Below are 10,404 nucleotides of genomic sequence, written 5' to 3' on the forward strand. Positions count from 1 at the left end.
AGGGATTTGATGATGCTCCTTCTGCAGAGCTGAAAACCACCTCAGATGAAGGTGGGGATGTGTACTTGGCTTCTTCAAGTACACATGCAGATCATGAGGCATGGTTGATTGACTCAGATGTATCCTTTCACTTCACTCCCCATAGAGAGTAGTTCTGCGAGTATGAGAAATATGATGGTGGTGATGTCTTTTTAGGGGATGATAAGAAGGCTAAAATCGTTGGTCGTGGAAAAGTAAAGTTGAAGCTACAAGGTGGAAGGGTTAGAACATTTTTGAGTGTTCTGCATATTCTTGCATTAGCCAGAAATCTGATTTCTGTTAGCAAGTTGGATGATGTAGGTGTAAAAACAATGTTCGAGAAGGATACCTGCACAATGGTTGAGGTAACACTAGTATTGATGAGGGTAGTTCGGATTGGAACTCTATACAAGTTACAAGGTAGCACTGTTGTTGATGGGCGCAATGGTTCCATGGTTCCTAAAAGTGGAGCAGAAAATCTAGTGGTCTCTAGAGAGAAGACCATGTTGTGGCATCAAAGGCTTGGACATATTGGAGAGAAGAGCCTCTGAATACTTCATGGTAAAGGTATGGTAGAAGGTATGAGTAATAGCTCTCTGGATTTTGATTTCTGTGAAAATTGTGTATACGAGAAGCAGAATCAGGTGAGTTTCCCCTCTGGTAGTAGGAGGGTGAAACAAATATTAGAGCTTATGCATAGTGATGTGTTTGGACCTGTGAAGGTTCCATCACTGGTTAAGTCTATGTACTATGTATCATTTAAAGATGACTTCTCAAGGAATAAATGGATATATTTCCTTAAGAAGAAATCTGAAGTCTTTGATAGGTTTAAAGAATTTAAGGTTCTGGTGGAAAAGCAGACAGAGAAGATAATAAAGGTGCTGAGGACAGATAATGGTGGAGAATTTTGAAGCAAGGAATTTGAATAATTCTATAAGAAGTGTGGTATAGCATGGAAGAAGACTACTTCATATACACCTCAGCAAAGTGGAGTTGCAGAAAGAATGAACAAGACGTTGATCGAAATGGCAAGAAGCATGCTCAGTGGTGAGAGGTTAGGACAATAATTATGGACAGAGGTAGTGCATATTTCATGTTACCTGGTCAACAGGTCACCTTCATCAACATTGGAGGATAAGACTCCACAAGAAGTATGGACTGGTAAGAAAATCTCTCTTTCACATCTGAGGGTATTTGGATGTGATGCATATGTACATGTTCCAAACTCGAAACGAACCAAGATGGATAGTAAATCTGAAAAGTGCATCTTTATTGGGTATAAGGATGGTTTAAAGGGTTATAAGCTTTGAAACCTAGTAACAAGGAAAGTTGTGTATAGCCAAGATGTGGTGTTCAGAGAGGTGAAAGATTTTCATTAAACATGAAGTCCAACCAAAGGAACCTGAAAAGATTGAGTTTGAGCTAAAGGAGGAAGAATCAGACTCTACAGCAGAGGAGGAACCAGATGATGAAGAGCCATAAACTCTGGTTGTGAGGAGATCAGTTTGAGAAAGAAGGCAGCCAGAAAGGTATAGTCCATCTACTTTATATTCAAATTTTTCTTTGCCTATTACTAATGATGATCCCAGAAATGTGAAGTAAGCAGTGGATTCAAAGGATGGAAAACTCAGGAAAGAGGCCATGGTTGATGAAATAACATCTTTTCACAAAAATGGGGCTTGGGATCTGGTGGACTTGCCGGCTGGAATGGAACCCATTGGGAGAAAATGGGTGTTTAAAAAGAAGACAAATGCAGAAGGAAAAGTGGAGAAATGCAAAGCTTGGTTGGTAGCAAAAGGTTATTCCCAGGTGCCGGGAATTGAATTTGGTGATATTTTTTCACCTGTTGCCAAGGTATCTTCTATTAGATTACTTTTATCTGTTGTTGTTGCTTTTGATTTTGAGGTAGAATAGATGGATGTGAAGACAACATTTCTTCATGGGGATTTGGAAGAGGAAATCTACATGAAGCAACCTGAAGGCTTTGCAGTGAAGGGTAAGAAAGAACTAGTATGCAAGTTAAATAAGTCCCTGTATGGGTTAAAATAGTCACCAAGGATGTAGTATCATAAATTTGATACATTTATACAGGGACTTGGCTTCACCAGAAGCAAAGCAGATCATTGTGTGTATTTTAAATTAATTGGTGACCATGTTATTTATTTGGTCTTATATGGGATGATATGTTTCTGGTTGGAAATGACAAAGAAATTATCCAGGATCTGAAGACACAATTGTCCTCCAAATTCAAAATGAAAGATCTTGGTGCTGCAAACTATATTTTGGGCATGGAAATTAAAAGAGATATAGCAAAGAGAAAGCTCTTGTTAAACCAAAGGAAGTATGTTAAGACAATACTGTAAAGGTTTAATATGCAGGATAGTAAACCGGTGAAGGTTCCTGTAGGTGTGAGGTAATTCTTTGAACAGTGTCCCAAGACAGAAGAAGAGGAAGAGGACATGTCCTGTGTTCAATATGCAGATGTAGTCAGTAGCCTGATGTATGCAATAGTATGCACTAGACCATACATTTCACATGCAGTGGCAGTATTGAGTAGGTTTATGTCAAAACCAGGGAAGGAGCATTAGACAATAGTGAAGCGAATGTTCAAGTATTTGCGTGGTACTAGTGATTATGGTTTGTGATACCAAGGAAGACCAGGATTGGAGAGAGTTTTGGATTTTCGTTGCTTTGTTGATGTAGACTGGGCTGGAGATCTCGATCAGAGAAAATCTACAAGTGGGTATGTGTTTAACCTATTTGGAGGTGCAGTCAGTTGGGTGAGTAAGGAACAACCTGTAGCGTCACTATCAACTATATAGGCAGAATACATGGCATCCACTCATGGAAGCAAGGAAGCAGTTTGGTTGCAGAGATTGTGTTCAAGTGTGGGGTTAGTATAGGGAGCTATAAGGATAGACTGTGACAGCCAAAGTGAATTTTTCTTGGCAAAGAACCCCACATATCATTCAAAGGCAAAACACATTGATGATCAATATCACTTTATGAGGGATACATGATAGAAGACAAAAAGGTGTTGGTAGTAAAGGTGGACACTTTGAAGAATCCTGCGGATGCATTGATAAAATCTATGAGCTCTGAGAAGTTCTCTTGGTGTAGAGAAATAATGAGCATTGCAGGGCTGGATAAATGACTAAGCTCTCTTGTGGCCCCCTGTAGAAAGAAAACAAGTGGGAGAATGTTGGGTTGTGTTTTATTGTTTCCAAGACTAGCCCACGTAGTTAACCGAGGTGTTAAAGGGGGGGCGGAGCCCCCCCTTCATTACGTCAATTGTGTTGTGGGGGGGGGTCACAGGGGGTTTGAGGCGTACCTGTAACCCCAAGCCAAATGATTGTAAAACCACTACCATGTATTCTCAGTTGATCTTTTTATAAGCTTTAGATAAATACAATTGCATAATCATACCATCCCTTTTCTGGGTGTTCATTGAGTGAGCTACATCGTGCACTAGGATTACATCGTCCAAAATTTGTCTCCCCTCCACAAAACCCGATATTTCCTCTGAGATTAGATAAGGAAGAATTGTTTTCATCTCATTAATGGATACTTTGGAAATGATTTTATATAAAACATTGCACAAGACTATCGGTCTGAACTTTTCCAGGGTACTTGCTAATTTCTCCTTGGGAATAAGGGTTACAGAAGTCGAATTCAGAGCTTTGATAACTATTGTTGACTCTTGGGAGTCTGCCACCACCTCATAAATATTGTATTTGGCAATTTCCTAGAAATCTTTAAAGAAATAGATAGTAAATAAATCCGGTCCAGAGGATTTTCTGTTAGTGATTTCATTCACTTTCAATGCCAGTTCACACATAGGGACCGACTTATTTAATTCTTGTTGTTCTCTTGAGTGATATGCCTCACAATCATTTGGATATCTTCACTTCTCTACACTTGGGGCTCTTCAGTTATCTTTTGGAAGTGCTAGAGAAGGACCTCCTCAATGTCTTGATGAGCCTAGAAATTTTGCTCCCTCTCATCCTTTATTTTAAGAATTCTATTGGAGTTTCTATGATCAAGTGTTGATTAGTGAAAGAATTTAGTGTTTCTCTCCCCCTTCTTGAGCCACAACGCTCGAGATTTCATTCTCCATAGAATTTCCTCTTGTTTACATCTATCCTCCCACTTCTTTAGTAAATCCATCTCCTCTTCTTTGTCATGCTCTGAGTAACCTTCGGAGATCATCCATTGTTGTAGTGTTTCCATTTTCTATTCCAATTCCTTTTTTCACTTGAAAGATGTTCCCAAATTCTGTGTTATTCCACTGCTTTAATTTCAACTTAATATGTTTTAACCTAGCCCATAGGTTGCATATTTTTGAGCTTCTCACTGAGATTCATTCCTCCCACCATCCTTTGCTATTCTTCATGAAGGTAGGTTTCTCTAACCAAAAGGATTCAAATATAAAGGCCTATTTTTTAGGTTACCTACTAGTTATAGCATTAAAAGAACTGGCCAACGATTAGACCCCCACAGGGAAGGATATTTTTTATCGCATCTACCCCTCTCAATAGTAAATCTTTTGAGATTAAAAAAATATCAATTTTGGATGCCGCTTTATTTTTTCCTTCCCGCTTATTACTCCAAGTGAAGCACACATTCATTCTTTCCATATCAATGAGGTTGGTCTCCTCAATGAATTACTTAAATTCTTCCACATCTCTATCCACTCTTCTTTAGCTGCCTTTCTTCTCTAATAAAGAGGTTGTCATATTGAAGTCTCCCCCCGCAAAACCCAAGGGAGATGCCCTTTCCTACTCTTTATCTTACTCAGATCTTGTAGAGGCTTAAACTTCTCCTCAATTCTTTGGGGTCCATAAATATTTGTAAGCACCATTGTGCTTGAGGTTACTATAGCCTGCATTTCTACTGATAAGTATGATCTATTGGCTTCAGAGTGTAGTGAGATCAAGGATTGGGGGTTCTAGTATATGACTAATCCCCTTGCCCAACGCTTCCCTTCCACCTCCACTATGTCATACATTCTCTCTAATCTCCTACTTAACTCCTTTATTTTCTCTACCGAGTACTTTGACTCTTGTAAAGAAAGGATATCAGGTTGTTCCAATTGCAACTTTTTCTTTAGCGACTTTTGTTTCCTAAGGCTACTAATGCCTCTTATGTTCCATGATAAAATTTTCATGATTTAACTATGATTTAAGGAGGGCGAGCCTAATGCTCTCATATTACCTGAGTTTATTAACATATCTCTTAGCTCCTTCAGGGCGACATTGTTTGGCTTCCCCCATCTTTTTTTTTTCTTTGTCGTGGTGCCAAAATCATATGATATATTGTTTCTTTTACTCCTAGCTAAGGTCCCTTCAAATATCCCAATTATTTTTCTGGATGTGGTATTTTCTACCCTCGCAATCTTGTCTCTTCTCTCATTAGGTATAGATATTGGATTATATCCATTTGGTCCATGTTGATTATTTCTATCTCTTGTTTCCTTGCTTGTTCCACCATATCCTGCAGGGCAATTCCTACCCACTTGATTATCTCCTGCAATTTCAGATCCTCTGTTCCTACTTTGCTTAGGGTCATTTCTGCATCTCCCTTAAAATATTTTGATAGATCTTGGATATCTCCTTGTTGTTCATAGTCCTTGTTTGGGTGCACCATTTCGTCCTCTTTTCCTTCTCATTTTTCCTCCCTGTCATCTTCTTCCCACCTTGTTCCTTTGGGTTTTCCTCGAATAGGACTTCAAAGATATTCTTATGAGATTTCTTTCCCTAATTTATTTGTTGTTGTCTTCTATTAGGACTACCCCTCGGAGTGGGTATGAAACAACCATTTGCATCCTTTAGGTTTATCTCTTTTATCTGTTCCTCCATTTTTCTTAAGAGGAATTCCCTTATCAGGTTGCCATGTTCATGGCATCCTCTGCATCAGAAAGGGATTTGTTCATAGTCCACTGATTGTAACCAAAATTTTTCACATAAATCTAGTTTGATAGCTTCAGGTAGAGCTCTAGAGACATCCATTTCAACACATTTTTTTCATATGTTGTGTATCTGCCTTGTAAATTTACTTTTGATATTTTAATGAATTTTCCAAGAGAATCTCGTATTAGATTTAAAGTTGTAGGAATCCACTAGTCTAGGGGAAGGGAATACAACATGGCCCAAATTGGGACACATGTAAAGGTTTCCTTCTCTTGAGTGAAATTCTCCATCCATGGACTCATGTATAAATCAACTAATGCAAAGAAATGAGGACCACCATCAAGTATTTAGTGTTCTTCTCCCATATTTGAAAATACCATCGTGAAAAATCCTTTTGACCCTAGATGTATCTGTATTTCTCCCTTTGGATTCCAATGATGTTTGATCCAATTGCACAAAGATTTTTCTGTAGGCCCATGAACTTGCATATGACAACATATGACATCATATGTTCCCTAAAGGTTTAGGTCTGAGGATCAATGGTTCTAGACTCGAAAAGTTTCCAAAAATAGTAAATTGTGCTACAATTAAGGAAACTGAATGACTGAGCCCCAAGGGTTAGCTCAGTTGGTCAAAATCAGTGCCCTGCCATCAGGAGGTCATAGGGTCCAATCTCCCTGAACCCCATGGGGTCAGGCCTTGCTAGTGGGCTACAGGCTAGATTCCCTTCAGGGTTGATCAACCCAGATTCTTCTATGGACATAGCACCACCCGTTGACTAGGTTGTCTGTGAACCATAGCATAAAAAAAAGGAAACCGATTGAGTGAAAGAAATAATAGTGTGGGTCCAAGTGGAATAGGTGGGCAACCACCAATATTCATCTAGATCACAGGGCTTCCAAGATATTGATATAATATTCTCAACCACTGATTATATGCCCTTTTGAATAGGTTTCTCTTTGTTAAAACACTAATGTATATCTCCAAAAGTCCAGTTCAAATGAGACTGTTCAAACTTGATTTTTGTATATATATGTTATAGGAATGTTCGCTTTTGACTCTTTGTTAGATGACAAAGGCTACAATTCATGTCTTCAACATGTACATATGCCCAAGTTTATAGAAAGACTATCGACTCCCTTTTTATCTGTCTTTATCTACTCATTGAGTCTTGCAACTAGGCCTATAAATCCTTTAATTAATTCGACCTATGGTTGAAACACTTCGTTGGTTAATAGGACAAATCCTAGTCCTTATACATGAATTTTGGTTATCCACCAATATTCCCATGGTTCCAAATTTTGCTTAGGTATGCTCATAATTTGAACACCATTTAAATTATGATTTTGGACTTCATCCCTTTTGTACAAGATTCTGATTTTTCCTCCAAGATATTCCGCCTAGTTAGGGCTATTGATTTAGTCTTTCTGACTTTAGGCTTTCCAAAGACACTCGGATTATTATCACGGCTCAACAGTCTAGTGGTAGTGGAAGGGGCTCACTGAATATGCCAATAACTCAATTTATGTTTCCTTCAGCTATTCGGTCCTATGAAACTATCCATTTCTTTTTTTCATGAAGCCTACTTGACCTTCTTATTGCCCTTATGTCAATGCCATAAGCTCTAATACCATGTTGAGAAGTCTAGGGAGTTATATGAATTAGGTTCGTTAGGTAGATTTCTCTTCAAGGGACACAAGATGTAGACATTAAGCGAGTGAAAAAGCCCTATCTAGGGGAAATCCCAGTCCAACTCTTCCACTAGTAAATGAAGACGAGATAATCCTAGACCCTATAGACAAAATACCTTTCTCATTCCAAACCATCAAGTCATCCCTTTCCTTCTTCCTCTATAGTCCTTGGTTTAAGTTCTTCATCCTATAATTTTTGGCTCCTACAGTATGTATCATCCTCTACTTTTTGTCTCCTAGAATACATATCATCATCCTACACTTTTTGGCTCCTATATCATCATCCTACACTTTTTGGCTCCTGCATTGTAGTGACTCCTTCATTGTGACGTTGAAGGATACATTTAGACATCTTCGCACTATCTCCTTTTTATACAAATTTCAGATCACTTATATATCTTCTTCAAAACTCGAAAAGCTCTTGTATTTATAATAGTTAGAATCTTAGGTATTGCATAACATATTTCTCCATTAAGGGGTAATGATAGCAAGATAATGAAGAGATTCTAGAAATAAACATTGTTTGACTTTTGATTCGTTGTTTAGGTTTTGTTAATATATTGCTGAGATTAATTACATTAATTAGTTTTTAGTCCCTATTTTTTTATGAATTTGTTCAAATAATTAAACTATATTGTATTTCTTTAAATCTAATGATATGTTCTGATGAATGTAAGAGTGTGTGTGTGAAGACTTCAGTGTCAGCAATTTGTGACCTATGAGCTACACCTCACGATTTCCATTACTTCTTCATTCTTTATTTTGTCTCTAATAACATAAACTTTGGTACTTCAAACTCAATAACATAAACTTTCATAATGATTTTGTAGTTTGAAATGTCTTCATACAAATATTTTGAAATCGATATTCATTAATTAAAATTATAACATTAAGAAAAAAATACCTTGAAATATAGATGAGCTTGTTTGTATAAAGCTTATTGCTATATTGTAATAAAAAATTAAAAGATAAAAAATATTAAGATACTATAAAATATAGTTAATTTTAATTTATAAATAGAATCAATTCTCATTTACATAAATAAAAAAATCAATATTATTAAAGTTAAAAAAAACTCCAAAAACTATAATATAAACGGACACTCCATTATCATCTTAAAAAAGTCAATATTATTAAAATTAAAACAACTCCAAAAACAATAATATAAATAGACACTCCATTATCATCTTACAACTCGGAAGTTGGAGTATGAAATCATATTTAAATTAAGAGTTTAATGAACCTTCTTTTAAGAAAAGCCTAGGATAAAATGTATCCTAATAGGAGCTAGGTATAAATGTAGACTATGAAATTGAACCTAGTAAACCAAGTATAACATATTAGACATATGTTGAAATTAGAAACAAACATTAAATCAAGAGTATTTTTTGTGTGCTATTAAAACTTAACACTAGAACTACATAATGCACTTCACACATAGAAAATGCTATTGTGGAAAAAATCTCATAGGTATCCATGTGATGTTGTGATTATTTTGTCGGTTGTTAATTACTTTTAGGATATTCTTACTATTATGGAAAAAATCTCATAGGTATCCATGTGATGATTTAACAGGGATTAGTCTGTCGAACCCCGTCTCTATGTTGTATCTACGTTTTCTGCATGCACTACACAATCAATTGTAGTTGAAGAGGTTTTAATTTACATTTTGATTTATGAAACTCTTCCCAAGGTTCAAAGAATACCAAGGTAGATCTGGTTACAACACGCCTACTAGTCACCAAAGAGTCTTGACTGTGTAGTATATCATGATAATCAGAGCGAAAGAGTATTTAATGTACAAGAGAAAGACTATCAACTTCTATCATTTATTTTAATCTACAAAAATTGGATTCCCAATATGAATAAAAAAACCAACTCTAATTGCAATATAATAAAAATCTAAAATTTTAAGTGGAAAATCATCAAAACTGGTTTCCAAGTTCATCTCAAGTGAAAAACATTGTTTCTAGCTATTGATTTTGCACCTTGGAATGATGATTGCATTGAATATAACAGAAACCATGAACGTGGCTTAAATAATTTTTGATACCATCAATATTGAAACACTACTTGATTCCATAAATATTCGAACATTACAAAATGGGTCTGTTGCCCTTGTCTTCTTCTACTAATTGTTGTTTTTTAATTACAAGTTTCAACTATTTCATCATATGATATGTACAGTGGGTAAAAATAATATGTAATTAATCCTTAGAAATAAAATTTCACTAGTTAGACCTCGATTCTCTTTCTATTCCATGGAACCGATTCCTACGACGACTCTCCTCTCTTGGCTCCTAATTTATGTCCACCTTGTGATCACATATTAATTATATTCAATATCCCAATGCCACTACGGAGGTCCCTTACATCAACCAAGAGAGGGGGGCAGTGCAATGGTCGTTGACTCACTAATTTAATCAAGTGGTGGAAAATAACTAGCGAAATCCCATGACTTGTGGATTACCCAAGGGGGGGATTTTGCTCTATCTTCCCTCACACTAAAACAAAAATGTGTCCAACACCAATATTCCTTCGACCTTCATGCCAAAATATCTATTTGGCCTAGACTTTTCAAAGTGAACCTCGTTTGGGGTATCAACTTGTAGGTACATGAACTCCCTTGCCTTGATTCTTTGACCCTCACTAAGGATTGTCGAAAATTTGTTCACTTTGCCAACTTATGTCCAAGTAAAACAAACACAAACTCTAATCCTTGTCTCTTCTCATATATTTTTCCTCCTCCCTCTTTGGATATGGTACTTCACTTACGCTCGTGTTCT

The sequence above is a fragment of the Pinus tabuliformis genome, chromosome 7 (assembly GCF_031772625.1).
Source record: "Pinus tabuliformis cultivar Carrire ecotype Pingquan chromosome 7, CPIR1, whole genome shotgun sequence".
NCBI classification, from domain to species: Eukaryota; Viridiplantae; Streptophyta; class Pinopsida; order Pinales; family Pinaceae; genus Pinus; species Pinus tabuliformis.